This window comes from Cyprinodon tularosa, unplaced genomic scaffold (assembly GCF_016077235.1).
Source record: "Cyprinodon tularosa strain WSP-4 unplaced genomic scaffold, ASM1607723v1 ctg868, whole genome shotgun sequence".
Classification (NCBI taxonomy): Eukaryota; Metazoa; Chordata; class Actinopteri; order Cyprinodontiformes; family Cyprinodontidae; genus Cyprinodon; species Cyprinodon tularosa.
Genome location: NW_024039638.1, coordinates 1 through 7,983, shown reverse-complemented (window position 1 = coordinate 7,983; position 7,983 = coordinate 1).

Genomic DNA, 7,983 nt, shown 5'->3' with positions numbered 1-7,983 from the left:
CAGACAAAGGCTACTGGACCAATTATAAACATTGATTTTCTGATGTGTTCAAATACTTATTTTCAGCTGTATCATACAAATAAATAGTTTAAAAAAAATCATACATTGGGGTTTCTGGAATTCTTTTTAGATTATGTCTCTTAAAGTGAAATGCACCTACGATGACAATGTCAGACCACACCATGATTTCTGTGTGTGAAAACTTGCAAAATAGCAGGGTGTTCAAATATTTATTTACCTTACTGTATGTTAAGTCAACTTTTTTAAGTAATCATTATTATCAACATCTGTGGCTTAGCACTTCTTCTTTCTTTTACAGCTACTCTCAGTCTGCCTGCAGCACAAACAATATGCTAATTTAAATGGGGCAGAATTAGACGGGTTTCTTACCTCTTCACTTTTGCAAGTTGATCACACTTAAAGTGCCAGTTATTTGCACATGCACAATTTTAATTTGCTCATGTAGTTTAGCTATTCTTACTGGGATTCTGTGAAGATCAGGCTCCAAATGTTTTGTAAAAAATATTTTATTATTTCTAATCAGTATTGTGATTGCAATTTTATTTAGATTTTCCATTGTACCAACCACAAGCTTGTAGATGTTTCATCCCCTAGGTTTTTAATTTTTGAAAGCTTGTTTGCCCATGGTCCACTGAAAAATGCATTATGATAAACTGCAATTATATTGCTATTATAAATGCAATTAACTGCCCAGCCCTATTTTGTAAAGCACAGAGTTAGATTGTATAGGATAAGCTTGTAGGTCTCTTAGGAGTCGTATCATGACTAAGGCTACGTTCACACTGCAGCCTGAAGTGACCCAAATCCCATTTTTTTTGCCCACATGCGACCTGGATCATGGTAGTCGGAACAACACAGACCCGATTTTTTCCAATGCGACCCAGGCCACTTGGCAATGTGGTCCTGAATCCAATACGAATTTGATCTTTTCAAATGCGACTTGTGTGTGAACGGTCAGATCGCATTCATCCGACCTGAACGCCATTAGTAACCGATATAGGTCACTATTCTGCTTCTTGCTACACAGAAGCGCCAAGAAAAACAACAACCATGGCGGACGATGATGCGGAGAGCAGTATTTATATTTAACCATCTTGAAAATATTGAAGTTTTAAGGTTTGGAAAGATTGCTAGATGCGCTCCAGCACTACATCCATGTTTACTTCCGTAAACACGAAGCACGCTGGCTTGTGATGTCATTGCATCCTCTACTGCCCATGCAGGACACTTGAGCTGTATGAATGCAGTTTACACAGGAGATCACACACAAATTGCATATATTTGGAAATGTGAACAGCAATGCAAAAAAATCGGATGTCACAAAGAAATCTGAATTGATCATCAAGGCCTGCAGTGTGAATGTAGCCTAAGTGTCTGCAAAACCAGCTACATTTGCAACCATCTCCCAAATTAGATAGGTTTGAAGCCACCCCCTGTCCTGATACTCCTATAAACATTACCTGCTAGACACAAATGTGTTTGACATGCGAAACAACGTAGTCCTTACCCCCCTAAACATGCAGGCGCTATCAAAAACAGCAACATATGCTGATTTCAAAGTTGCGGTTCTGTTTTAGAATCTTCCTTTATAAAAGCTTTTGAATTTGTTGTGGATATCACATTTACAAACTGTTGCTCCTTCCTTTTTCGAAAGTTTACAAGTTAACTCTTAGTTTAATTTCTTGCAGGTTGTTTTGCTGACCCCAGTAACCCCTTGTTGAATGGATAAACAAATCCATTACTGCATTAATGAATAAAGCTTCTTTGTTAACCTCCCAAATGCATCCCACCATATTCCTCAGGTTATAATGGCTGCTTAATGCGATGAGTTCCGTTAAAAGCAGGTAGGTGGGCTGCAAAATTCTTCAAAAGGACTCATTAGTGGCAACATCTTGAGACAGACACATTTGTACACAGATGTGAGACCTTTTGATCCATCTAATGAAAAAAGAAACCTGCTTATGCAACAGATTAAATCATAAAGATCTGGGGTTTGTCGTTGGAAATCTCCTCAGCGACTTAAAATTGAAGCTAAGTTTTGTAAAAATTCAAAGTCCTCAAAAGGCAGAAAAGTTTGCAAACAATGATCCAAAAAAATCAGGCAGAAGCAGCAAAGTCCAGGTCCAGTGCAATTTATTGCAGCATACAAAGCATCACACACGAGTTGACCGCCGGCGTGCAACTAACAAATGATGAAAATGGGCCTCTTTTATACACTTCTTGAGCTTGTGGAGACCCCTCCCACAAGCTCCTCCTTTTTTCATTATTCTAGGTACTTTTTCTTCGGGTAAAACCAATTATTTTTATCTTACCGGTGGTAAATCCCTTTGACAGCATATTTTTTATATATTTAATCAACAGTCTTTGGTACAGGTTACAATGACATTTCTTTGCAAATCATGATGACATATATAGTCATTAAATCAAAAACACATTAGTTCTTTAACTATTAATCCTTCAAACCATGCTTTTATCCAAAGTAACTTATGAGTATAATAATTCTTTGAGAACAGCCTTACAGGTCATGATGACATTTGGTGCACTTAAATCAGAAACATAAAACAACTTCAATTAATAATAGTCAAAACCAAGCCTTTCTTCTAATGTGATCTATGATAATAATATTACTTCAAACCAGGTCAGCATAACCCTAGTGTTCCAAGTCCCAGTAAAACATCACTTTTTCTGTGACCATTTCTACTCAGTGTGTTTTGAAGATGACAACTCAATTCATCACAGCTGGTTTAGCTGAGTGCAGCTGGGCTGAGCAACCTTGATATGTCAAATAATTCACTTTTAATGAGTGTGCCTGTTTCACTACAACGGCATGGAGGCAGACTTCAAACACACAGGTGCAGACTCTTATGCTGCGTTCACACCGGGGGCAGCAAAAGCAGCAAAATCGCGTCTGCTGCTTCATTTTTGCTGCTTGTACCAGTGAATTCTGACGCGCGTCTGAAGCACCTTTGCTGCTCTCGCTGCGCGGTCCAAAAGTGGCTCTGACGCGCGTTGGGCGGAGCTTCACTATCCTTTTCTCTGCCTTGCAGCTATATTTGCTGTGATCAGTGGGAATAAATTCAATTCAATTCAATTCAATTCAGTTTATTTATATAGCGCCAAATTCACAACACATGTCATCTCAAGGCACTTTACAGTTCAACCAGATCAAATTGATACAAAGTTTTCTATCTAAGGAAAACCAGTTGATTGCATTGACTCATTGACTCAAATACAATCCCCCACACTAAGCATGCTTGTAGCGACAGTGGAGAGGAAAAACTCCCTTTTAACAGGAAGAAACCTCCAGCAGAACCAGGCTCAGTGTGAGCGGCCATCTGCCGAGGCCGACTGGGGTTCAAGGAGACAGAAGCAGAGATACAAAAAGCAGCTGTAAAAGGCGGCCCCGTCCAGGAAACACACAGCCAGGCTGACGAGCTCCAAGGCAGCTCCCATGCCAGAGGACGAAGAAAGCACATCCACTCAGTCACGGTCAGAGAAACAGGACCACACTGGAAAACAGGCCGATCTCCAACATCTATAAACAAGGGTGTTGATAGAAGCAGCACAGCTGATGTTTCTTTCCAGGATGACGTCACAGCCAAACAGGAACAGACGAGGCAAAGCTACTCTGAGGAAAAGCAGAGAGAGCAGAAGGTTAGAGATTGAACTAACAGATTCTGCAGAATAGGAGAACAGAGAGAGAATGAAGCAGAATGATGAAATGGGGGTCCCTATGTCCTCCAAAAGTCTAAGCCTATAGCAGCATAACTATAGAGATAGCTCAGGATAACCTGAGCCACTCTAACTATAAGCTTTATCAAAAAGGAAAGTTTTAAGCCTAGCCTTAAAAGTAGACAGGGTGTCTGCCTCACGGACTAAAACTGGTAGTTGGTTCCACAGGAGAGGAGCCTGATAACTAAAAGATCTGCCTCCCATTCTACTTTTAGAAATTCTAGGAACCACTAGTAAACCTGCAGATTGAGAGCGAAGTGCTCTGTTAGGAACATAAGGAACAATCAGATCTCTGATATAAGATGGAGCTTGGCCATTTAAGGCTTTATATGTGAGAAGGAGGATTTTAAATTCTATTCTTGATTTAACAGGAAGCCAATGAAGAGAAGCCAGGATAGGCGAGATATGATCTCTCTTTTTAATTTTCATTAGAACTCTGGCTAAAGTAGTTTTAATATGTTTTTAAGTGAGAAAATACACCTGAAAACTTCATCAGTGCAGTCAGTTCATCCAGATTACAATCCTGCCTCCCAATATTATTTCTGTCGGAGCCGCTCAGACCCCCACATACCAGCGGTGCGCCGACAGAAGGAATCCATTCATCAGCAGCCTCTGGCCGGGTCGCCTCCTCGCGGTTTACCGCTGTGGCTGGTAGGTGTTTTTCATCTAAATAATCCGGTCTGCAGGCACCAGAATAATAAAAGCGAACATATTCTGCCGGCAGATGTATATATTTTAAGTTAATTATGCTTTAATAAACTGTTTAAGAGAAGTGATCAGAGCAGTCTGTGTCATCAGCGCTGTGTCTCTCTCCCAGCCAGCTCCCAGATCAGCTTCTCTGATTGGTTGACGCGGCGCGTCGAGCAGCAAAAATTCAATTTTTCCATCTCGAGCAGCAGCGCGTTTGCGGCGCGTCGCGCGCGTCAGATGCCAAAACGCGCCCGACGCGCTGCTTCGGCTGCTCAGACGCGCTGCGCTTGCTGCTCGAAACGCGCCGCGGGACATTTTGCTGCGCCTTGACGCGCGTCAACCATTGACTTTGCATGTAAACTCGCTGCTTCTGTCGCGCCAGCTGCCCCCGGTGTGAACGCAGCATTACACACACTGCCTCTCTATTTCTCCCTTTGGCCTACATGAATGTATTCATAAACACAACTCTTTTAAATCATTTAAAAACATTTAATTCTTGTTTTATTCTAATCATTGATGACAAATAATACACTACATTTCCCCCCTTTGATCCTAAAAGGATCAACACAAAGGTACTATGCAGGGGATGATCCATGAAATGCCACTATAGTGAAGTGTCAAAAAGGTAAGTGTCAAAAAGTAACTAATGGATATAGATATACATGTGTTGCACACCAAACCTAAAGTGAGACTAAACATAATCCATATACTTGTAGTGACTATTATAAAAATCGTGAGTGTGAGTACAAGGTAAAATGACAAAATGCAAAAAATAGAAGGTAAAAATCAAGAACATCTTAAACTAAGAGGGATCCCCCTCTTGGCTCACTTATAAGGATTTGCTCCTCGTTGCTTACTTTTTTTATAGAAGGAGTTTTCTAATTCTGTTTTTTTCAGCAGAGGAAAATTCCAATGCCCAAGCAGCATCTTGTGTCGTGAAGTCATTGCATCCCCCTCTGCATAGGCGTCCAGACACTCAAATGTCAAGACACCCATAAATTACCAAGAAGAACCTCATCATGCCTGAACTAAGGCAGGCGCACACATCATCTAATGGTCAATGACCGTCATTACAACCAACATAGGAGTGACTAAGCGGCACTCTCTTGCACAGTACATGTACTGTCACACAAAGTATATAATACAACCAATATTTTTAACATAGGTATGCATAATCATTCAATAATCAGCATTGTCCTTATATCCAGTATGGCGTTATGGGTGAGAGGAGGAATTTTTGGGCTTCCATATGCCCCGTCGCCCGGTCAGCTGCAGCAGCTGGTCTTGCAGCTCGATTATGGTTGTACGTGCCTCCCGAAGTTGACGTTTCAAGTCCTGATTTTCTTGGTTGACACGCTGCTTCTTCTTTCGCGCCGTGATCTTGTATGAGGCGCGGCGAAGTGCCTGCAGTGGAGCCTTTGATTGTAGGGTCACCATACCCCTCATCATTTGTGAATACACCTCCGTTGTCATAGATGCGACTTCCGGTGCAAGATCGCTGACTGAGCGATAGGTATCCATGGGATGAGCAAAGAAACCTGTGAGGTGAATATATTCCGATGAGCTGATGTCAAGGCCTGCGAAGACCTCACGTGGGTACGTGTAGTTATGAGCTGGCAGGTCGCGGAAGGGAGAGTGCCTGCCTACTGTAGACAGGTTGCAGTAGGTAGGGTGCCCGCCTGATGTGGATGGCATTTCCTGAAGTGGTCTAGTGTGGTAGCGCCCATCCCCCGGGTTGGCTGGGACACTGCTCGGTTCAGTGCCAATGTCGATCTGGAGATCCTCAGGCGATTCTGGATTGGACATTGGCCTCCCCGTAGGTGATGGTGGTCGCTCATCTGGCTGCCTTCTGGGTGTCATCATAGATCTCCAACCCGAAGATGTGGCCCCTGGCCCCCCTGCAGGATCTTCCGGCTGCCTAGGGGGAACATAGGGGCTTGCAGCTACTCCTACGTGTGTGCCTACTGACGCCTGTGCGTAGCCGCCCTCGCTAGTGCTCTGTTGCCATGTCTCGGGGTAACGGCCATAATCCTCATAATCTTTCTCCTCCTGAGTTCTCTCCATAGTAGACATATTGCTTCTGCATTTTAGAGACATAATGGGGCATATTTAGATATCATCCTAAAGCATATTTTCTCCAGAATCTATAGGTTATTCAGCATGCAAACTACTATATCTACATGAGTAAGTATGTGAGTCTTTGTTATGCAAATTTATTTACATATATACAATGTTATTATTAAAGAAATGCATGTACCTGGTGGAGGTGGGAGGAGATCACGGCTATGTTCTACATTACTTGGTCCAATTGTATCTCTACTATTGGGAACTGTCCAGTTATACTTACAACAAGTTTTGAGACCAGTCCCCGAACAAGGGGTATGATACAACAAATAACCACTAATATGATCAGTATTACCGCTCCTAGAATCATCCCTGCTGCTTTAAGATATTTTCCCCATCCAAGCTTATTAAACCAGTCCCAGAATCCCTTCAACTGAGTGTTCCAATTAGACTGCAGTACATGTTCATCCCTCATTCGTTTCATTTCCTGTAGGACCCCTGTGAGGCTACCGTTAACATCTGTGTGCATAGGAATTAAGGTACAACAATCTTCTCCTATATAATCACATATTCCTTGGTCCCCAGCCATGCGGGACTCTAGCACGAACCTATGTTGTAAAACCATTAGTGAAGTGGCATGCAATTGATCCTTTATCAAATCCATTCCTTTTATTGTAAAATTTATAAATCTTTGTTGATTATACCATAGGAGATTAACCCATCTACTATTGCGCGCTATATACTGCGCATTAACAATTGATCCATAGATTGGTACTGAACCAGCCCCTCTCCCGCTTTCTATCCAATCACTCCCTATGGCAGTCTGATCTGCCGGTACTCCATACGGGATCTGATCCCAAGAGATATATACCTCATCTGAGGTTTTCCACTCATGCTTAACGGGAGCACTTCTCTTAGTGCGTTTGATTATTTCGTTAGATGTTACATTACTGTCTATTGGGTTATTCACTATTAACTTTAGTTGTCCTGTCAGCATTACTGGTGCACAGATACCTTCCCACTGAGCGGGCAATGTGGCCAACATTTGTGTCTCATTGTGACACATCCAAAAAATGTCACCTAAAGGGACGGTTCCCTTTGCTAGGCTCAGTATTCGGTATTGAGATACACTTGAGGGTTGGAACTCATAGATGGCATGTCCCCCATCTGGCACTACTTGTTCACAGCGTATGGTAGCATTGGGGCTTGTTTTACAAAACTTAATCTGGTAGGTGAGGTTTCCATCTTTTGTCGGTGGGTACCACGTTCTATTACTACATGTCACCAATCCATCCGTTGTCCACATTCGTTTAGAGGTTCTTTTGGTCACCTCTTCTAATTCTTTCCGTCGGGCTATACAAAATGGAAAAATCAGTTCAGCTGGTTTTCGTACTACGGGTGGAAGGGAGAACGTGCTCATCACATCATTGATTGAGGAGTTCAGTGCTCTGGGGCATATTGTGTTGTCGTTTGGAC